At 36.9% G+C, this 24,441-nt stretch overlaps 1 protein-coding gene across 3 annotated transcripts in view; it reads right to left on the bottom strand.

Moving 5' to 3' along the window:
- KCNIP1 (potassium voltage-gated channel interacting protein 1) overlaps positions 1–24,441 on the bottom strand; it is a 358,061-nt gene that overhangs the window by 181,787 nt on the left and 151,833 nt on the right. For 2 of the 3 annotated variants that reach the window (XM_074212434.1, XM_074212433.1), the window contains exon 1: positions 4,647–6,442. The exons of the other annotated variant lie outside the window; for it this stretch is intronic. The gene's annotated coding sequence lies outside the window, so the exon portion shown is untranslated. Of the gene's footprint in view, positions 1–4,646; positions 6,443–24,441 lie in introns of those variants that run through there. 3 annotated transcript variants of the gene reach the window in all.

The raw sequence follows: 24,441 nt of genomic DNA on the forward strand, positions 1-24,441 counted from the left end.
GCAAAGGGTTAAGTGGCTTGCCCAAGGCCACACAGCTAGATAATTAATTATTAAGTGCCTGAGGTCTGATTTGAACTCAGGTACTCCTAACTCCAGGGCTGGTGCTCTATCCACTGGGCCACCTAACCACACCTCTGAAAGGATCTTGCAAGAAGAGTTGGTACAAAATATTCTTCCAAATTGGGGATGTACTCTCCCTTTTCAAAGAGAAGGTCCTTTTGTGGAGTGCTGATGAAATTCCCCTTGTGTGTAGCTTCTTTGGGTCACCTGCTGCTTGACCAGGCTATTTCTCTTTTGGCCCAGGGGCTCCTTGTAGGCTTAATTAATTTATCAACCTCCCTACAACTTACAATTTCATTTCCGAGACACAATTATCTCAGGGTTGCTATTTGGTCAGTTGTGATATACAATTGTGATAGAATATGATTGTGCTATAAGTAATGATGGGTAGATAGTTTTAGAAAGATCCAGAGAGATGTACATGAACTGATACAAAGTGAAGTGAGAAGAACCAGGAAAACATAATACATAGTATCAGAAATATCGTAAATAGAGACCAACTTTGAAAGATTTAGCTGTTCTGTTAAGACAATAGGACTCGTGATTAGAAATGCTTTCCTCCTCCAAAGAAAAAATTGATGAACTGAGAGCAGAGAGAAGTAAGCTTTAAAGCTTCTTTATTTTTCTTGTCCTTTTTATTTGTGTTTTCTTTTGCAACATGACTAATAAGGAAATATGTTTCACATGACCTCACATGTATAAATGATATCAAATTGCTTGTTTTCTCAAGGAAGGGGAAGGGGCAGGAAGGAAGGACAGAATTTGGAATTCAAAATTTTAAAAAGGATTGTCAAAAATTCTTTTACATGTAATTAGAATATTTAACAAAATAAATAATTTCTGTTAATTGCTACTATGTCACCTCTAGACTGCTGTGGCTACTACCACATCTAATGATCCTTGGGATCTCCTAAATTCACATGATGACAGGAGAGAAGGGGGTGGAGATGAAAAAAAAGACAAAACAGTGAGAGAGAGAGAGAGAGAGAGAGAGAGAGAGAGAGAGAGAGAGAGAGAGAGAGAGAGATAGTCTTTCCTTTCCTCTCCTACAAAATTCCTTTTCATGGGCTTGGTTAGAACTCTGCTACTGTTAGAAGACCTGATGCTGGATTTTAAGGTTTAAATTTCTGAACTGGTTTCCTGTTTACATATAACTTAAGATATGTCTGTTGTTTTAATCCAATGACAAGATATTTCTTGTGTGACAGTCATTTGTCTTTATTCAGATCAAAATATCTTCTTCTTAAATTGATCAAGGACTTATACCTAGTTTATAGACAATTAAATTGTCTAAGCTTTCTTTGTTTCCGCTAATTGGGATCAGGTAAAATAAAATCATGGAATTTTTAAGTCTATAGCTAATACAGATGAGAAAACTGAGGCTCTTAGAGGTTAAGTGATTTATTTAGAGTCAACATAGTTCTTATCTGAGGTGGAAACTCCAAGGTCTTCACTGTACTCACCACTATTCTGCCTAGCCTGGACTGGACAGAAAAAACTCAAAATAAATTCATTTCTGCTAAGGTATTAGTACTTTAATATATGTCATCCATTCCAGACCCTTAGAATATATGCATGATCCTTGTAGTTGGGACTGTTTGAGTCTGTCTGCTTGCATCTCCAACTCCTAATACAGTGCATAGATGCAGAGTGGGTGCTTAATAAATGATTACTGATTGGTTGATTGATGATATTTTATTGAAGATTCAACAGATTGGTCAATTTTGAATAATATCACCAAGTAGTCAGACTTCAGGGCCAGCCCCAGGCAAAACTGTAAAATGGATTATAGGATTATGGATCTTAGAACTGTAAAGGACCCTGGGACATTAGCACTCCATCTCATTAATAGAACAGTAACAACAGAAATAAGTTTTTTTCTTTAGCTCTTTTAGGATGAACACTTTTCTCATAATATCTTGTCAGATAAAAACTCAGCATTAACCCCGTAAATTCCAGACAACAGGTATTATTGACATGGGTTCATGCTGGAGAGAAGATGTGTATTAAGTGTATCTCAGCTTTTGCCTCCCTCAGAGTTATCTTATATAAGAATGTTCAGGGGCATAACAACAATAAAGTACCTAATTAAAGTGTATTCCCTTACAAATGTTGTTGGTATTGATTCCCATACAAATTTCCTGAAGGTTATAAAACTCCATAGCCCTTGAGGAAGGTAGATCTCTTTTAGACTGAGGGTTATGTCTTGCTATCTGGTTGAATGCACTTCTGCTGACAATCTAGAAGCCAGAATAGCCCAAGAGCAGAAAGAAGGGCCCAAGGGGTAACCATGCTGAGAAGGGATTCTTCTACCAGCCTCTGAGGGAGCAGATGAGTAAATGAACTGCATCTGCTGAATTTTTTGCAATAAATCTACCCTGCTGATTACCATGAGTGGTCTGTGTAATTCTCTTCCCTTAGAAACCTCAGACTTACTAATGCCTATAGAAATGGTTAGACAGACTCCATGAAGTAGGTGGTGCAAATAAATCCCCATTCTACAAATTCAGACCTGAGATAGAATCCTCAGTGATAGGATTGTAAGGATCAGATCCAAGACTTTTCTAGCTTCAAATCCATGATTCTTTTGCAGCAAGCCTATCATCCTAAAATTGTAGATCTAGAGCTAGGCCAGTTCCTTTTTCAACAAAGGATTTGCATTTTAAGCTTTAAAAGGAATCAGTGGTTGCTGTTTTCAGTTTGTTTTTCTATTAGTCCTCAAGTAGTTAGGGAAATCATTTTGGGAGATGGGGGTAATCTCCCTTCAACCCCCCTAACATATAAACCCTTTATTCTGTTTAAATATAATGCCAGTTCTGTTATCACTTGTATGTGAATGATGGGATGTGGGTCATGTTCAATGGATGAGAATCTTTTAAGGCAAGGGTTCAGAATCCATGAATAGCTTTCAGGGAATCTGAGAATTTTAATTGGGTGGGGAGAGGATTACACCTTTCTTTTCGCTCATCTTTGATTTATTTTGTAATCCCCTGTAATTTTTATGCATTTAAAGATATTAGGGCTTTTTTTTTTTGCATTCTATGCATTTAAAAACACAGGCTTCAGGGGTGGCTAGAGCACTGGCCCTGGAGTTAGGAGGACCTGAGTTCAAATTTGACCTCAGACATTTAATAATTACCTAGCTATGTGGCCTTGGGCAAGCCACTTAACCCCATTGCCTTGAAAAGAAAAACCTAAAAATACAAAGTAAAACAACAACAACAAACATAGGCTTTGCCAGAGTGCTCAAAGGGTCTGGCATACACAAAAAGAGTTAACTTGGTTTAGTAACACAAACTTGATGTTTGTGTTGAGGAAAAGGAAGAGGAAGACAGAGGGAAAAATAACCCATTGAATTGATGGGAATGAGAGAGTGAAAGAAGAGACCTTGATAATTAAAAACTTATAACAACTTGAGTCTGTAGAACACAATATTCAGTGAGTTCTGAAATCCTGTATTTGAGCATGCAGAGAAATATACATATCATTACAGACCTCACAATCCCTGAGGCTGGGACCATATATAACTCAGAGAACTATCTTCAAGAGACCAAATAAAGCTACAACTCCCCCTACCTCAAGGCAAGTAAGGAAACTTGAAGTCATTGCTGCTAAATCCTTTTTTTTTTTTAATCAGAAGCCATTTAAACTATCCTATTGTGTCTGTGATTGTGCAGGATGTTTACATCGTTTGTAATGAGACAAATTGGGATAAATTGCCACGGACACTTATTTAAATGAGATTAAACATAAATGTTCCATCTCAAATGGTTGGTGGGATTCTTTTCTTTTGCCCCTGGGAATAGTACCGGAAAGAAATCTACTTTATATTCAGTAAACTCTGTTACTAAGCAAAGGGAATACCAGTCCATGCTATTGCTACAACTCCATTAGGTAACTTCCCTTGTAATTTCAGTCTCTATATTCTTGCCACTCTCCTCTGTTAAAAGAGATTAAAGAAATGATGTTTAATAAACATCATTTTTTAAATCTGTTGCATACTGGGGGAGGAGAGGCAGTGGGAGACTTTGTCGAAGACAAATCAGATGGTCTTCAAATATCTTGCACTTAGCCCATAAATCCCAGAGTAGGATTTACTAATGGGTTGGATGGTGTCTTCAGAAAACCTCTGTTAAAATTCTTCTGATAGCAGTCACCCCAACTTATGCATTAGAAAGAATTAGATAATAAGATTAGTTGATTATTGCCTGATATCATGAGATTCAAGATAAGTAAATGTCATTGAAGAAAAAGTTGGGGGGGGGGAAGCAAGCATGAAGGTGCAGGCCTAAGGTAACTCACAAGGACTTTTTAGACATTATTCAAAGAGCCAGAGCCAACCTTTACCCAGTTGATAATTACATTTTCATTGTAAGCATTTACACCTTGGAAACATGCAAATGCCACAAATCAGAGCCAGTTTTATTGTTTTGTTAATTATCTAGACCTAAAATGATGGCAAAAATGTTAATAATTCAAATTAAACTTAAAAATATGCCCTACAATGGAGATAGTTGTTAAACATTTTGCCAACAATTCCTCCCCTTTGAAAAACCTCTATTCCAGTTAGACTGATCTCACTATACCTTGAAATCATCTTCAGTTCCCTTGCTTCTGTGCTTTGCCTTATGTTCTTCCTTGTCCAAGCATATTCCATGGCTTAAATTGAGCCCATGGTGACTTCTCCCTTCTCTATAATTTAACTGTTACTATCACTCATTTGGCATTTGTAACATTTCTGTTAATTATTTTGTTTGTGTTATCTCTGTTTCCGGGCTCTTAGATCCTTGAGAACAAGGACCATTTATTAAATGTCTTTGTAATCTTATGGTACCTACTGGAGTGGCTTATCCTTAACAAATATTTAACAAACATTTATTGATTTAATATGATACTGATCCATTTCTGAAGGTGGGTGGGATGCTGAAGGTCTGGGGAAATGACCTTAGGATAAACATTGCCTTCTTTCTGTAATGGGTAAAGATGAGGTAGTAAGGAGTTACTTTTCCCAGGACCACTGAACCCTACATTCAAATACTCTTTGGTAGGACGAAAACTCCCTAACCTTTCAAGCATGTAAAAAAAGAAAGAGGAAACATGCTAGAGGATTAATGGAGGTCTCTAGGGTTGGGAAAACCAGATTGGATGTTGCAAGGGCATTAGAAACCAGGTCTTAGTGAATATTGACTGAGACAAGCCATTTTAGAAATTTCATGAAAATGAAATGGAGACTAGCAGGGCTAGCTAGCAAGCAATGAATGGGTTGGTGACCATGTGACTAGTGTGGGAGCCAAATGGAGCAGATTTCAGGTAAGTAGGTTAAGGTTGCCTGAATCAATTAATGAATCAAAACACTTTACTAAATGCCTACTATATGATAGGATGTAATGCCTGGCACATAGTAGGTACCTTGTCTAAACCTTCCCCATGAAAGTAGTGATTATGGAGGGTCTTATTTCTAGATTATTCTGGGTAATGAGATTGTGTTCATTTGGGGATCTGTTCTCATATTATTTCCTATATCTGTATTTATTAAATATTTTAAAAAAATTTCAGTGCTGTTCTTATCTATTAGTAGAGTAAAAATGATAAGTTTTGACTTGATGACTTGATAAGTTTTGTTTGTTTTTTTTTCTAAATTGGTTTTAACAAAAGGGAACCAGGGAGATAAGACCCCATTGATAAACCTCCATGACAAATAAAAACATAACAGCAAAGGTAATTATAATTATGACTGCAAAAAAACAAAAAATGAATCCCCTTTCCTAGTTTGCAGAGGTGGGGGACTATGATTTTGATGAATGTTGCCCATTTAAACAGAAAGGGTTACTGTGATGTGCTTAGGTCTTCTGAGGAGCCTGTGTTTACTTTGGAGAGCCCCTCCCTATCCTACAACCCACATCAATGAATCATCATGTATTTAAATTTCTACTGTAAACAAGACCCTGTGATAGGTGTCATGGTGATACAAAAATGGAGGGATGCTTTGCCCCTATTCTTAAGGAATTAAGAACCTGGTAGGAGAAATTGAAAAACACACACACACACACACACACACACACACACACACACAAACACATCCACATCTAAAGGAGATGTAATAAATGTAGAATGAGTGATAAAGGCAGTAAGACTGAGGCAGAGCCAAAGATAAACTAACATGCTGTAGAGAATCATAAGGAGGCTTGCCCTTGGCATACTGTCATGAATTTGTGGAGAAGCAATATAGCAAAACTAAAATTCTTTTGGTGCTTCAAGTAACAACAGAATCCTAGGTGGACCAGCCTCACAAAGAACCCTTTGTTCTATCAGGGCAATATCAATATCAATATATATATATATATATATGTATATATATACATATATATGTATATATATTAGAAATAAATAGAAAACTGCATGGAACTTGATTTTTTTTTCTAAATTATTCTAGCTTGAATACCTGGAAAAGTATTTTTGTTAGATTTTGAACCCATGCCTTGCATTTGATTTCTTCCCTTTCTCTAGCTTAAGAATTTACAATGTCTCCCTAATTCCCACTGAATCAAGTCTGAATTTCTCACCCTGACTTTCAAAATCCTCTATGATCTGGGTCCTTTCTCTCTTTCTACCCTGTCTTCCATGACTTGTCAACAGAAACCTTCTGCTTTACCAGGTTTTGCTCATTTCATCACATATATCTTTTTGTCTTTTTCATCAATTCACTTCTTCCTTGACCAATTCTTTACTATTTTTTTGAAGTCCAAACCACTTCCATGAAGTCTTTTTTGTCTAGACCACAATAAACTCCCTTTTCTTTTGCATTTATATGGCTCACATAATAAAAATAATATTTTATTAATAGTGAAAAGAACAGGATAATTAGGTGTATTGTGCCTTCCAGTTTATAAACTGCTTTCATATTTATCTCATATTTTATCCTCAGAACAATCTGTATCATAATTAGAACTTTATTGTTATCCCCAGAGGTTAAATGACTTGACCAAAGCTACAGGAAGCAGCAGAATTGAAATAAACCTCTTCCAAAAGATGTTTCAAAATGGCTACCCTGTTCCCTTAGAACTCTGGGTCAAAAGTTATGAATATCTAAGTTCAGTTCTGATCTCAGACTCTTCCTAGCTGAGCTGTGTGACCCTAGGGGAGTCACTTAATCCTGTTGGCCTCGGTTTCCTCATTTGTAAAATAATGCCAATAACAGCACCTACCTCCCAGAATTGTTGTGAGGATCAAATGAGATAAATGGGGTAAAAATGAGGTAAAATGTTTATTTAGCACAGTAACTAGCTCCTTTCCCCCTCCTAGAAGGCTGTGCCTTTGTCTTATGTCCTGTCCCCCTCCCTCCAAATAATAGAACCATATGTAGTTCTAGGCTCAGGAAAAACAGGCTTCATAGCTTTAGCCCTGAGAGGGACTTTAAAGGTCAATTTGTTCAACCCCCTCATTATACCTGTTGACTGACTCTGGATTCTGTGTTTGAACTTCAGCCCAGTGAACACAGCCCTGTCTTTCTGCCTGTCATCTTAAAGTGAGCTCTCTTCTTTCTTGAACAGAATGCAGCCCTCTCCTCTGCTTTTCCCCTGCCCCCCAACACTCTTCATCCCTTCATTCCTGCCTCTTGAGGAGCTTCTTTCTCTCCCTGAGCCTTCTGGGGAAAATAAGCCTAGCTGTACCTCGCTCTCTGTTACCATGGAGAGCGGAGGGCTCCAGGTGAGAGGCATTTTTCTTGCATTTCACGGACTTTAATTCTGGGGCAAACCACCAATCTGCTGGGGTTTTGAGAGCAAGTAACCAGTGAGATAACGATTGTGATAGCAGCAGATTTTTCTAGGACAGTCAATTAATCAACAATATTAATGAAAATGCCAGCTCCATTATTGCAGAAACTTAAGTAATTTATTGGGAATTGAACTTGGGCCATTAAAATGTTATTACTGGCTTGTCAGTCAGAACGCAGTGTGAGGCTGCTAAGAAATGGGTATTCTGATGGAGCTGTTTGGGCTACAAGACATAGAAGCTAATTGCAATTTTGTTTGGCTTTCTCCAAGAATCTATTTTAGCATTATGTTGTGCTGAATTATAGAATTTTGGAGCTAAAAGGGAGCTTAGAGATTATCTAGTTTAACTCTTTCACTTGACAGTGGTGGAAACTGAGGCTCAGAGCATGTTGTGCTCTTATCTAAGCTGTTATATCAGAGGGTCCTAGATGTAGAACCAGAAGAGACCTCTGAGATCAGAGAAGTTAAGGCACTTGCTCAGGAACACACAGGCTGAAGCAGGATTCAAAACTCAGGTCTTCTGACTCTCAGTCTAGTGTTCTTTTCTCAAAAAGGTCTCTCAGGGGAAGACTGATGCTAGAATAGAAAAAAAAATACAGACCCTGGAATCAGAGAAACAGGGTTCATGACCAATGAATGCTAAAACTTACTAGTTGGAAGACCCCCTAGCCATCACTTAACTTCCCTGGACCTCTTTATCCTCATTTGCAAAAAGAACGGTTGGATTAAATAGATGACTGCTGAGGTCTTTTTCACTTTTAAATCTAGCATACATAGATACAGACACACACACAAACACATGTACTATATAAATCTGAAGCCAGTCATTATAATTTTTGATTTAATAATTTTTATTGAAAAAGCAAAAAGTATAATCTAGTTTGACTAAGTTTATCAAATCTATTAAAATTTTTCTGTTTAGAATCTATTTAGGAATAATCAGTTATCTTGAGAGTCCAAAGCTATTTACATAGCACCAAAGAGGAATAAATAATATATATAAATATAATATATATATAATATAATAATATTATGTAATGTCTAGCATTTCAATAGCACTTTAAGGCTTACAAAGTGCTTTATAAATATCTCTTTTACTATCTTCATCTTGATAACAATCCTGAGAGATATATGCTATTATTATCCCCATTTTATAGATTTGGGAACTGAGGCAGTCAAGGTAAAGTGATTTGCTCAGGGTCATGAAGCTGGGTCTGAAAATGGATTTGAACTCTAATTCTAAATCTCTATCTATCTTAATTTTTTTATATGTTCTAACCTTGTGAACTTAAGTCTAAAGTGATAAGTATCACATCTACCCTAAAAATACAATGACAACAATAACAAAAACAGTTCACATTTATGAGGTGCTTTGAGGGTTATAAATTGCTTTCTTCACAGCAAACTTGTAAAACAGATTGAGAAATATCAATTCTCATCATATCATTTGCAATAATTTATTACTAATAATTATATTTTGTAAAACACTTTGCAAATATTATTTTATTTGCTCCTCGTAAAAATCTTGTGCATAATTGTTGCTGTTATGTTAGGATGTTATTGGAGCTCACCTAAATGACCTGCTCAGAGTAATACAGTTAATAAATGAAAGAAATTGGGAATAGTAGCATTTTTCTCTGTTGACTAAGCACCCCAAGTTTCTTAGGGCCACAACTATGACCATACCCATATGCATGCTATCCTGTAGCTTTTGAGCACACAAAGGTGGTGATGATTATACTGATCCTCCCCAGAATGTACCTTTGAAGAGTTGCTCCTTTTAAACACAAGGATCCCTTTTAAAAAAATTTAATATTTTATTTTCCCCCAGTTACATGTAAAAACAATAGGATTCCTTTTTAATGTCACTTTTTTTTGTTGTTGCAAACATACACAATGAATATATATTGAGTGATTACCAAATAAGGTTTTATGCTAATTTCTGGCAATACAAAGATAAAAATAAATCAGTCCCTGCCCTCAAGGGGATTGAATTCTACTGACAGGGAGAGCTGATGTGTGAACTAAGATGTAAAGACAAAGTAATTTCAGAAGGGAGAGAGTACTGAGAACCAGGGGAGATCAAGAAAAGATTTTTAGCAAGTAGCATCTGAGCTGACAGAGAAGCAAGGTGGTGCAGTGGATAGAGTGATATGTCCAAAATCTTAGACCTTGCTGTGTAACTTTGGACAAGTCACTTAACTCTCTTTGGCTCAGTTTCCTCATCTGTAAAATGAGCTGGAAAAGAAAAAGGCAAACCACTCTGATTTCTTTGCCAAGAAAACCCCAAATGGAGTCAAGAGGAGTTAAGCATGACTGAAAAACTGTCTGAGCTGACCCTTGATGGAAAATAATTAGGAGTGCTAAGAGGTGTCATGGAAGTGGGGATGAGGAAAGAAACAATAGTGCAAAGCTGGCACACAGAAGTAGGAATGGATTATAAATATGAAAAGGAAGCTATTATGAAATAAGAATGAAAAAGGTGGACAAATTTCAGATCATATAGGGATTTCGATGTTAGATTGGAGAATCCAAATTTTAACCTAGAAACAATAGGGAGCTATTGACGTTTTTATCTGGTTTTGGTTTGTTTGTTGTTTTGGATTTTTTTTTTTTAGGTTTTTGCAAGGCAATGGGGTTAAGTGACTTTCCCAGGGTCACTCAGCTAGGTAATTATTAAGTGTCTGAGGTCAAATTTGAACTCAGGTTCTCATGACTCCAGGCCCAGTGCTCTATTCACTGCACCACCTAGATGCCCGTTGTTTGTTATTTTTAATAAGAAAATGATATGTTCATACCTGTGTTTTCATAGTACCACAAAATGAGCAGATGGATATTAGTTGCAATTTTGCATTAATTGTGGGAATGCCCATATTGATAAGGCATCAATGGAGTAATGGAGTATAATTTAGCAATAGTTGCAAGATGGATGCAGTATCATTTTCCCTTCCATAGGAGGGGGAGAGGTAAAGGACATTAATACCTGTTTAAGTCTGGAAAAATCTGAGTAAAATTTTTGGCTTTCTTTTTATACCAGAGGAGAAGTATGAAATTTTTATTTTTATTTCATGGGCATTTTCAGTAACTTATTGAAAAATTTGGGTTGATATTAAACAATACTATACATATATTTTATGCATTTTTGAATTTCCAAACTTTTTCTGTGCCACCAGCTGACTTTTGCATCTCAACTGAGACTTCCACAAAAACTCCCCACAAATTTCCATTTAATTTTTATGCTGACCCATGATATATCAAAACTATGATGGGAAATGTTGCAGTATAGAAGGATTAACTGCAGTGAAGAAGATAGGGGGGAGGGATAGGGACTAGCCACGGGTAAAAGTCATGTGTATTAAGAGAAGGGGATGCATAAGACAGAAGTTGCACAGTTTGATTAATATGATTTCAGCATATAATAATGGTTATACTTTTAGTACTTAATAATTGTAAAATGATCCAATAGCAGAATACTAGTTTGCATTTAGGGGTGTTTTAAAATGGTTTTGTCTTTTATTATCATTCTAGCATTCAAATATATTGGGGAAAACCATTGTGCTAACACTAAATAAGGAGGAAAATAAAAGTGCTTAAAGACACACATAAATCCATGATTCCTCCAGGGGACTCAAACTACACCAACTTGCTAGATTTGTCCTAAGAATAAGGGGCTATAGGAAGGGAGAAGGGAGGGGGGAGAAAATTCTAGTTAGTTGATATTTCCTTATTTTGTATTCCAATTAATTGGGGTATTATCATTCAGCTTCCCATATCACACCAAATATATTGTCAGTTGGAGTTGAGATACCATTTTAGGGGTTGTTTTGGTCCTGTGTTAGAGAGCTGAAGGAAGGGGAGGTGTGTGTAAGGAGGGGGATATCAAAGAATAAGATGAACTAGTTGTTCCTGTCAAAACGGATATTCTATGTTCATTTTCTTCTAGTGAGTGTTCAAAGTGGAATGCTGCCAACCTCACCCATGAATGTCAACCACTGTTTCTTTTCCAACTGTTATGTTTGGGGAGGATCAAGGCAATTCCAATGGATTATAAAGGACCTGTCAGCCAAATGTAGTCCATGTGCTCTGTTACATAGAAAAATGTAAAGAGATTTCCCCAGGGATATGTCCCCAATCATTTCTGTTTCTCTGCACATGAGTTAGGACTTGTCATTGCTATGGCATTTAATTTGGGGTTTGGACATTTCAATACATCACCTGTCTATATACTGGGATTCAGAAGAGAAGGTAGTTTTTCTTCTGAGTTAATTAAAGATTATTTATTAAATTCAGAACTAGAATCTGGAGGTACATTCACACTTATTTCTAAAGCCATATTTTGGAATTCTTTTACCTGTGGAAGAAATAGTTTGGAAGGCAGGGTGGCTATAGCCTTGAGCAGTCTAGTTTTGGATATGATTGTACTGGGATTCCTCAGAGTTTCTTAGGTTTTTTTTTTTTTGGCAAGGTAATGGGGTTAAGTGGCTTGCCCAAGGTCATACAGCTAGGTAATTATTAAGTGTCTGAGGTAGTATTTTGAACTCAGGTACTCCTGACTCCAAGGCCAGTGCTCTATCCACTGTGCCACCTAGCCTCCCCTTCCTCAGAGTTTCTAATCAAAGTCCCTCTGAGAGGAGGGGAAAGGGGAGAGAATGTTAACCACAGAACTGTCATTATGATGATGGGCCCTGGAAATGCCAAAAAATGAGGTAGAGATATGCAGGCTGGCAGAGGAGCTTCATGGACAGTTGGTCACGGGCCACCTTAGAGGTAGCACACTCCAATAGGAAGACAACATTCTAGAAAAAACCCCATTTACTTTGCCCTCCTGATGTTTCTACTTGATTCCTTATGTTAACTATGTAATAAAGCAAATGCTCTTTTGGAAACTAAGGGATTCTCTATTTACTGTTATGTAGCAAAGGCAGCTAGCGGTGGATATAGTGCCAGGCTTCAAGTGAGGAAGATCCATCTTCAGAACCTCAAGTTCAGCTTCAGAGTCTTTCTAGTTGGACAACACTGGACAAGTAATTTAAACCAGTGTGTCTCAGTTTTTTCATCTGTAAAATGAGCTGAAATCACTAGCTGAAACCACTTGGGGTCCTGAAGAGACAAGCAGGACTGAACAAGCAGCAAGATTATTCCTTGGCTTTTCTTATTTGAAGCTACTATTACTTTCTATAATATAGCTCAGTGCAAATTCCAATTTACTGTGGGTAAAATCATGTCTGAGTTTTGTCTTTGGTACTTACTAGTCATGTCATTTCACTTTCATCAATCTCAGTTTACTTATCTATGAAATGGGTAAAGTAGGAGGGGGTTAATAATTTGTATAAAATTGTTGGGATGATCAAATGAGAGGATGGAGGGAAAGTTCTTGGTCATCGAAAAGCATTATATAAATGCAATCTGCTATTGTGATGATTGCCACATATGTTAAACATTTAATATTGGACATCCCCGAAAGTTTTAGCACTGAGTGCTATATAACCAACCTCGTTAGCTATAGAAGAGCAATAATCCTAATCCTGTACCATTGTTACTGAGAGAGTTTACTGCATTGAATTTTTTATTCCACCAATGTTAACAAGAAAATGCCAATGGCATCCAAAAGATAGCTTTGTGACCTTTCTCTGTTCTTGTTATCATACCAGGAAAAAAATCATTGTAGCATTCAAGACTATATAAAGAGATATTTGTTCTCTGTCACTCATTCCTAATGCACTTGATTAAGATTTTTGTGATGTGTGTTTCATCCTCCAGAATCCATTATCCTCATCTCCTTGGCCACAGGTTGCCCCTATTAGTGTTGAAAAAGGGTGCATAGAAAGAGAGCAAGTGGCTTTAATAGTTTGGCAGCATAGTTAAGCTAACTGTGCTTAATTTCTAACAATTTTGTATCTCTGGGCCACATGGAGTTGGGTCTGTTCATCATTTGTTATTTATGTTGAAGAAGCTTCCTAATGCTATGAAAGGAAGGAAACTGAGTTGTCTGAGATTTCAGATCTCTAGGGGAATTTCTTCTGTTTGCCAGGGAGATTTAAAAGTGTAAAACAGCACCTTAAACCATTTCCAGACCAGTCTGGATTCTGTAGTGGTGTTGGTGGCTAGAGGTGGAAGTAGAATAGGTTACTTGGCTCTCAACCTGCAAAGCAGGCAATTAGAGAGGCTGAAATTGAGAAATTTAGAGTGCTTGGTTCCCCAGTGAACAGAAACCTCATAGTGGAGAGGAGTTGGGGGTCTAACAAAGGGTGTAGGGGTGTAACAAAGTGGGGAGGAACTTGGCTGAGTTTCCAGTTCAGGTGGGGAGGGAAAGGTGAGAGTTAAAGGATGGTGAGTTCTGAGTTCAGGTGCCATTTAGGAGCAGAGGCTTACTTACTGCCCATATGACAGAACTTCCTTTCCATCTCCCAAAACAGCCCATTTTACAGCACAACATCTCTATGTTTAGGATCTTTGATGATTTCAGTCAGTCCCAGGACTATAAATGCTAACAGTAGTGACCCAGGACACCTAACAGGGAGAGTAAGATGTTTCACACCACTCACCCTGTCCTACAAGTTGGGTAGACTGAGGTCCCTACCCCTCTGCCCCCAAAGAGGACTGTTACTGGGACTTCATATCCTACCCTAGGGGACTTGGGCCAGTGTGCTTCAGGGAATGAACAAGGGGTCCCCTCTTCCTAATATCTGACTGCTCCTCTAAGTCCTGAGATCATTTATCAAGTTCTGGAAGTTTAGGACTCCTGAATGAGCCCTGAGCTTATCTTTTAAGATCATTTTTCAATAACGGAGATAAAAGAGTATGGAACTGGAAGTCAGGAGACCAGGTCCTAGTCTCTGCTCCGATGTTTCCTCTTCTGTAAAAGAATGGGTTATACAGGAGACAACCTCCTTGCTCTAACAGTCTAAGTCTGTAAAAGTCAAGATCTGATTGACCCCAGCCCAGCTCAGTCTTTATTTCAGCAAGAATTCCTCTGTGACTCTGGACAGGTCTCTTTCCTTCCCTGGAAGTCTCATCTTCCTACTCTGCAAGGTGAATTTTGAAAAGATGAAAGTGAAGGCTCTGTCTTTCTTTAATATTCTGTCTTGATACAATCAATTCAACCAAACTAAACCAAACTCGTTCTATATGGGAGGTATTTTCTCAGTGTCTTGAGATTAAAAATAAAATGAAATGATTCTTGCCCACATAGGTAGGATTTAAAATTAAAGGGACCTGGGAGATCAACTAATCTAACTTTTCTCCTTAATTTTATAAATTAAAAAAATACCCAAATTGGAACAGTTTTATAGAGTAAAAAAAATAGAGAGGTCAGAGTCACACAGGTAGTAAGCAGCTAAACTTAGGATTCGAACTCTGGAAGTCCAGAGGCTAAACCCCACACTTTCTCCACTGCACTACACTGCTGCTTGAGAATTTTATGCTTTACCAAGAGTATCTAACATGTCCATTGCTAAGTAGATGCAAATTAGATACAAAGTGATTTCAAGATAAGAGTGATCACCAACAACTGGGACTGCTTTGAGGGGTCTGATGGGTTTGGCTTCAAGCCTTATTATATGAGGGCTTTGATACTCTGATATCAATCTTAGATGATTTGGGTGGGTGGACTGAAAGATCTTGAAGTCAATATTCTCCCCCTCCCTGGGAAAAAAATCTAGCAAAAACAACTAAAAGACACTTCAGTTTGTTTGTTGTAAAGGTTATCAACTCTTTCCCCCTTTTCCAAGAAATCAGTTTCTTAGATGAAGAATGTGAATCTCAGTATTGAATTTTTAAGAATACATACTTAGAATAAGCCAGCTTCCTTTCCTTGTGACAACCTCTCCAGTTGTCTGGTATCCAGGGGAGTCTTTACTCACTGACAAAGGCCAGCCCCCCAGGCTCTCTGTCTTCCCCAATGGGGCAATGTCTACCAAAGTCCTCCATGCCCACACATACATACATATAGCCCACACAATATCATTCTACTGTGATGGGAATTTTTCATTTTCCTTATATTTTGTTGTGTCATTTCTCATAAATATTTGGTGGGTTTTTACCTGTAAATTAATTAAATAGACTGACTCTTGGGATGATAGAATTAAGGGAAGACTTTGACATTCCTGAAATAAAAAGTCAAAGGGGAGGTTGAGCTTCCCAAAATGATTTAGTTATTTGTGGAAAGGATTTTCCTGACCCCAATCTGTAGGCATATAAATCTTAACCAGCCCTTCTTAACCAATGTATCATGAATGAACTATCTAAATTTAGTTTAATCTATAACCTGACTAAATTTACCTATAGTCTGTTTAACTAGGTTTCCTTAAGAGATATATGAAATCATGATTCTATTTTACTTTGTCCAACTTTTATGATATTGAAGGAAGCATGAGATTATGAATGTCTTTTTTTAAACTTTTGTAGCTTAAAAGAAGGCTGGTGCTTGTTTTCTTGGCAAAGATACTAGCATGAGTCGCCATTTCCTTCTACAGCTGATTTTTACAGATGAGGAAACTGAGGTAAGCAGGGTTAAGTGACTTTCCCAGGGTCACACAACTAAGAAATGTCTGAGACCAGATTTGAAATCAGGAAAATTAGTTTTACTCATTTTAGGGCCCACATTCTTATCTCCTGACCCACAAAAAGAAGGTAAAAGATTGCAATATGTGAAAGAATATATTTCTGTCTCTGAAATATTTGTATCTATAAAAAGTCTTGTTAAAATCCTAATCTTGGGTATAGGTAATTTTTCTACCTCCTGAACCTCTAAATATAATAAAGTCTAGGCTTTTACCACCATAGTTTCTGCATTGTGATAGATTTATTCTGGTAGCATTATCTTACCATAGGAACTGAAACAGGAAATATTTCTCCTGTAACATTACCTTGCAGTTTGCCCCAGGATGCAGGTTGAGGCTAAGGCCTCAGATCCAAAGGCTCCTAGCCCAAGAAGACCATTCATCCATTCATTCAGTTTATTGTTCATAATGTATACTACTAGTCACTATGAAAGGAATTGTGATATTTAAGAAATTCAGATAAGTCACAGTGCTTGGCAACTACGCCTCCATTAATCTAATTTCTCTCTCCCTGGGTGGATATGCTTCATTGATTGACAGGAGAAATTCTGAACTGAGTTTATTTTGCTGTGACTTCCTCAGGTCAAAAACCTTAAATCCCAGTAGCTCAGCTTAGTTGGCCATGGAATCAGGAAGCTGAATGAAGGAGAGAGGCAAAAGAGATAATGTCCAATAAGGCTGGAACGATAGGTTGCAGCTAGTTTGTGAGGGGCTTTAAAAGCTGAGTGGAGGAGTTTATATTTTATCCTGCAGGGATAGAGATGTAATAATACATTGCATTTATGAGGGTTGACAAATAGTTTGGTTTGCTGGAATGTAGACTTTGTGGAGGGAAGAATAAAACAAGTTAAATCTGTACCAGATTGTAGAAAGCATCAAATCTCAGACTAAGTTGTCTAAGCTTTACTTGTCAATAGGCAATAAGGAGACATTGAAAGATTTTGAGCAGAGAGATGCCATACCTTTTGCAAGGTATACAGAAATAAGGACTGGGAATATGTATGATTGCATTGGGAAGAGAAAAAAGGGGAGGGATTCTATAAATTTTAATTTGACAGGACATAGATATGAAAGCTGAAAAGTCAAAGAAGTCCTATTGTTTTAACCATGAAAGACAGTGGCTTAACTGACAGGAAATATGGGAAAAAGATATGCTTTGAATATGTTAAGCTTAAGGTGCTAGTGGAATATTCAAATAGAGATATCTTATAGGAAGTTAGAGATCTAAATCTGTAGTTCAGAAGAGTAGTCAGGGAATGAAGCAAGGTTTGGGATGCCAAACCCCATGTTGGTGCCATAATAGAAGCTAAGTCTGTTTCAGGGATCATCAAAACAGAAACTATATAGAGAGAAGAGGGCTGAGATTAGAACCTTGGTGAATGATTATCATATGGGGCTAGGGAATAAATGAGAAGTCAACAAAAAATAGGCCAGATCCTGAAAGGCATCCCATGGGCACAAAGGATGATTTATTCATTTAACCAACAAATATTTAGTAAATACAATCCATGTAAGGCACTAGAGATACAAAGATAAAATGAACAAATACTCTCTGTCCTCCAGGGCATTGCATTGGGGAAATATTTACACAGACAATTTAAGTTCAAGATAATTTGAGAAGGGTGTGTGTTTGTTTGTCTGTGTGTGTGTGTGTGTGTGTGTGTGTGTGTGTGTTTGTGTGTATTGGTGGTGGGGGGTGTCTGGGAAGTACTAAAGTACTAAAGGTTCTAGAAGGTTCTAGAAAGAAGAACCAAAGGAATATAAGAGACAGAACAGAGGAGGGAATAATCTGAGAATATATGAAGTCAAAGGAGGGAGGGAGAAGGAATGTTGAGTTCCAGAAGAAACAAATAAATCAGTTTGATTAGAATAGAGCTTTTGCAAGGGGAGTAATATGATGTAAAGCAGTGAATTCTGTAAATTGTAGTGAATTTTGTAAGACAATAGGACCACTGGGCCATTTGTTGTCCTTATGACTCATGCAAAGTCTATTGAGATGAAAATTAGCTGCCTGCTTTATATTCCAATGTCCTCCCTATCTCTGAAATCCTTTGGAATTATTGCCTCTCAATTTCTCTTTTTTTTTGTACATCACTAAAAATTTTCCCACTATCTCTTCCCCACACTTCACTAGATATCTATAATATAAAGTAATATTTTTAATTAAAAAAGAAGAAAGATAAACAAAACTAATTAATATATAAAAAAGTTAAAGAAATATGTGTGATGTTCCATATCCATATATCTCTCCCCTCTTCAAAATGTATAGGGATATCCTTTCATATGTGTTCTATGGAGCCATGCTTATTCCTTGTAATTTTGCATTACTTTTTGTCATTTTGTGGTCATTCGTTCTATTTACATTGCTGTAGTCATTGTGTATATTGTTTTCTTGGCTTTTCTTCATTCTCTTTTATTTTGTGAAAATTTTTTCATACTTCTCTCTCTATTCATAATATTTGTTATTTCTTATGGTACAATGTTCTATTATAGTCATTACTTCTGTTTATTAGTCATTCTCCAATCAATGGACATCTACTTTATTTCATATACTTTTCTATTGCAAAAAGTATTATTATATATATTTTTTCATACTATTCTTATCAATGACCTCTTTGGAACATAAGCCTAGTAATAAAATTTCTGTGTCAAAAGTTATGAACGTTTTTAGTTACTTTATTTGCATAATTCCAGATGACTTCCAAAATGATTCCACAGATTCACAAACACAATGTATATGTGTGTCTCTCTCCACAACTCCTTCAACCCTGATTATTCTTATCTCCTATTGTTTCCAATTTTGTTGCTGTTGTTTGTCTTATCTCCACATTGAGACCTTCAAGTTCCTTGAGAAAAGAGATTATGTTTCATATTTCTCTTACATATGCCTCACTGAATAATATGGTAGGATGTTGAACATGTAGACAATAGTCAGCAAACATATTTATTCAACCTGTGTTTGAGAATTGCTTATTAAGCGAATGAGGGAATGAATGTATGCATGGCTAAAGAGAAAGGGAAAGAAGAATGAAGGAAAGAGAGGAAATAAGGAAGAGAGGGAGAGAGGAATGGATAGATGGAGGAAGGAAAGAAGAGAGGAAGAAAGGAATGAAGAGAGGAAAGAAGAGACGAAAGAGAACAAAGAGAAAAAAGAAATAAATCTATTTCTATAAAATAATCCACTAGTAATAAATGTTCTATCTGAGAAATTGTTCCAGGAATTCCTGTGGAAAAAAGGAAAGACCCCTAGAAGAGAAAAAGCAGTTTTTCCACTATTTCTCTGGGTCTAGGCAGGCACATGGCTTGCTTGGGAAGACATTCAAGTTAATTTACCTCTCTGGACCACAGTCTACTTATCTGTAAGATGAGGGAATATCAATGATTCTTAAACTTTCTGGTCTCAGGATCCCTTTTTATTCTTAAATATTATTGAGGATTCCAAAGAGCTTTTATGTGGATATGTATATATCAATATTTCCTATGTTAGAAATTAAAATATCTTACTGTTATTATGAAAATAGTTTTAGCCATGTACTCTCCGAAAGGAGGTCCCTGAACTGATGGACTAGATGGTTTTTAGAGTTCTTTACAACTCTTAACATTCTACAATTTTAAGGCTTATTTTTAATTACCAATGTCTGGACTGCCTTGAAAGGTAGGGAACCTCCAAATTAATGAAAATCTTCAATCAGAGGCTAGTGCTACATTAAAAAAAGCATTATTGACTCATTTTGCCTTTATTCACCATTTTGTGTAGCTAAATTTCAGCTGTTTATAAATCACCTGATTTAGAGAAGTCACTCTGCCTCCCAAAAAGTCATTTGATTGACAGCATAGAGTCAGATTGGACTGAACAACATGTGTCATGGATGGTGAAAGACATTAAGGATACAGGTACAAAAATAGAAATAATTTCTGTCTGCAAATGAAATAGCATTTTAATGGGGGAAGACAAATATATATATAAAAAATAGAGAGAGCATAAATTAGTAAATAAAAGTATACATTAAATAGTTTAATATGAAGTGGTTTGATAGCTGACCAAGGGTGTGTATTACCTTTTATCAGGTCCCCCTCTCTCCGGATAACTCCCCTGACTGGCTCCCTCAGAAATAGATTATTTTAATAATGAATCTTACTCCTTCTCTTCCCTGCAACCAATTGTTTGTTACAATTGGCTCAAATCAAGGATATGAGAATTTTTCATATAGGGAGTTGACTAGGTTCTTGCAACTATGAGGAAGAGATTTTGCCTTTGTAGAGACAGCAAGGCACTGTGGAAGTCACATTTTTCTCTCAGAATCTGCCCAAGCAAAAATTTATAGTATGATATTGAACCAGAATGCATCTCTTGAGCAGAAAGTTATGAGTAGAAATAATAAAAGGGGAGGGGAAGGAGGAGATTCACTGAACTTACTTCAGAATTTTGATTAGCATTTTCTTCCTAAGACAGGAAGCTTGCTATTCTCTCTAGGTCCAATTCCAAATATGGTAGAGCTCTTAGCATGATCCTCCCAAAGTGAAATGAGCTATAGGCATCATTCTTGGATCTGTTAAAGCTTATAGGATTGCAATGCCTGTCCCAAAGTCCAGTGGCATGGGGTTCTCAGCTCACTGGTTGAGATAACTTACTTGCTCTTCTTGAGTGGACAGCAAACTCCAACCTTTTTCAAACTCCACCCTCTTTGAGACATCTCAAGCTTTGGATCTTCCTCAAGTCTTGGGTTACTTAGGGTACTGGCTTCCAGCTTTGAAGATGGAAGAGGCCAGTCTCATGTTAAGTTGCTAAGGAAAAGACTTTGCAAAGATGGGAGAAGCTGGTAGTCTCCATCAGGTTCCTAATCCCAGTACGCTCCTCTAGAGCTTTCAAGGAATTTTCCCTAGGCTGAGATCTAGTATTCTCTAAGTAAAGCCGAGTTAGCTCACTCCCTATGAGAGCTTCTTCATTCTGTTTTGTTATGATTCAAATAAATGAATTTCTTTACTATTTGTTTTATGTGTTCATTGTGGAACTGGGATTTGGTGGAAAAGGGGGTCAATCTTTGGATATAAACTTGGGTCCTGCTTCCCTCCCTACTAATGACAAAATAATCAGAAGTTAGATTGAACTCAGTCATATTCCCTAGACTAATACTATTTAAATGAGCAGATAGACCTAAACCTAACCCAGTACTCTGTCTTTCTGAGGAGAGCAGAGTGGTTGGTGGTCTCTGGTCCTAAGGAACTGCTTTTCTCTGGCAAGAATGAGTCTGCCCTGGAGAAGAGAAGGGGAAGAAGAGCTAGAAATGTCTATTCTACCTCTCTTTGAGTCACATGATGACAGTCCCCCACCATAAATATTCTATCTACTCTTAGGATCTTTTCTACATATCAAAGATCTATTGGTAGAAGGGAATTCAGAAACCATTTAGTCCAGTTGCTTTGTTTAATAGTAAGTTAATGTTCTTGTCTTGGGTCACATACAGTTCTAAGGCAGGATTTGAAACTAGGTCCTCTGGGAACAGAGCCAGCACTCTTTCCAACATACAATAATTCAAGGAAACTACAAAGGACTTATGAAGGAAAATGCTGTCTGCATCCAGAGGGAAAAAACCTTACTTTTATAAACATATATATGTGTGTATATGTATATTTATGTATATGAATCTATCTATCTATCTATCTATCTATCTATCTATCTATCTATCAATCTATCATCTATCTATCTATGTTATTTTTGCCTCTAATGGTAACCATCTGAAGGGAAGGGGTGGAGAGAAGAAAAAAGGATAAAGTAAATTTACATGATAATTTTATTTTATATTTTAAGAGACTAGCAAGTTGATAATTCTACTTTATTTTATTCTGCTATATTAAGGAAATATTTTACTTTTATTTATAATAAATATTATAATAAATTATAATAAAATTTATTTTTATTTATAATAAATTATAATAAAAGAAAAAATAAAATAAATAAAAATTAAAAAATAATTCAAGGGACTTGCCAAGTCAGCCTAGTTTCCCATCCTACCCTTAAATGTACTTAACTTCTCTCTTAAGTTTTGTTTGTTAATGGTTTGAAAAAAACATCCAGGTTTGATGAGGTTTCATAGTGGAAGCCTTGAGTTTTTATCTAGAGAAATTGAATCTTTTTAGAGGTAAAGTAATGAACTTTACTCCTTATCTCTTCAGAGAATGGGATTTGGATGAAGTTTGTAACAACTGGAGAAAGGAATCAGAATGCTGGGCAGGTCATCTGGGATGGGTCTTGGATAATAATGCCCTATATTCTATCCTTCTCCTTTGCTTCTTGTATTGATATTCCCCTCTCCTGACTCTCAAAATGGGCTGGCTAAGAAAACCTTCAAAAACACGCAGCCAAGAGGCTTTGCCAGGCTGCTAAGTGGAAAATCATTTGAATCCAAATCATGGCTAGCATTGACATATCAGACACCATGGTGGGCAACAGTAACTAAGAAGGCTATGGACTCCACACAGAGATAGAAAATGGATTAGAGTTGGGGACATGCCGGGTCCTGAGAGGAGATAAATTGGAATTTAAGCTCATTAAGGTTGAATGAGCATCCTGAGTAAAGGGCTTTTTTTCCCTTTGCTATTGAGGGATGCAGTGATTCACTGGTTCATGGAAGCAGATATGCTAACAAAATGGAAAAGACTTTGTTTGACCAAAAGCAAATTACCTTCACTCACTCTATAGAAAGTTGTTTTTCCCAGAACTTACTTGGAAATGACTTTCTTGTGCAGTTCCTTTCATGCACCAATTGTTCTTCTAGAGTATTTAATTTGTCTCCAGGGTAATGCTCAGTTGGCTCTACTCCCTGAAAGGGTGATTCAACCACTCAGTCTGGGAGCCACTGCTGCCAGGCCTCTCCCACAGAGGGAATAATTCTGGGGATATGGTTTGCCTCTCCTATTGGGTTTGAGTCTCTTTGGAGAAGTTTCCTGCAGTTTAGGTAGGTTTTCCATGCAACTGTTGGGATGGTTCTTCTGTTAATCAACTGCTCCTTTGGAAGACCTGGAGCAAAATTTCCCTATTTTTAATTCAAACTTTTGACTGACATTCATCCTTCTCCAAAGAAGACTTTGTCATGGGGAAAGAAGTCTGAAACCTCTACTTTGGGTAAACAAGACCCTTATTTACCAGGCCCATCTCTCCATATCACCATCATTCCTAAAAGTATTTAACTCCATTCAATTGATTGAGTGTTTGGTGTGATTGAGAGAGTAATATATACTAGCATATATTAATATGTGTCAGATACTATGTTTGACAATTGGAAATACAAGGACAAAAAAGAATTGTCTTGTTCTCAAGGACCTTGTATTCTATGGAGTAAGTGGAGGAACAAAATATATGGACAGACAAATATATATATATATATTCATATATATTATATATATATGATATAAAATGAACACATCACAATTTCCAGAGGGGTACTAACAACTGAAGAATCTGGAAAGATATCATTTAGAAAGCATCACAAAATGAATTTTTAAGAGAGCCAGAAGTTTCAAAGGTAGAATTGAAGAAAGAATGTACTCTAGATTCTGGGGACAGTCTTCCTATGAAGGTAGGAAATTGAATATTGTATATGAGAACAGCAAGAAAATATTTTGTTGGGGGGCAATTAGGTGGCACAGTGGATAGAGTACTGGCCCTGGAGTCAGGAGGACCAGAGTTCAAATTCCATCTCAGATACTTACTACTTAGCTGTGTGACCTTGGGCAAGTCACTTAACCCATTGTCTTACAAAACCCCCAAAAAAAGTATTTGTGGGAAAATAAGGTGCTCTAGAGTGAGTAATAAATAATTAGTTTGGAAAGAGAGATAAGAGACAGATTTTGAAGTATTTTAAGGGACTAATAAAGGAGATTATATTTTATCTAGAGGCAAAAGGGAGTCACATGGTGTGACCAAGTTGGGTTGTTCCTCTGACATCTACTAAGACTATAGCCCTCTAACTCCAAAATGAGCTAGGTCTGGTTGGTCAGTTAGCTATAGCAGGAAGTTACACTCAAAAATGAGTGGGTATGGGCAA

The sequence above is a fragment of the Macrotis lagotis genome, chromosome 1 (genome assembly GCF_037893015.1).
Source record: "Macrotis lagotis isolate mMagLag1 chromosome 1, bilby.v1.9.chrom.fasta, whole genome shotgun sequence".
Lineage (NCBI taxonomy): Eukaryota > Metazoa > Chordata > Mammalia > Peramelemorphia > Peramelidae > Macrotis > Macrotis lagotis.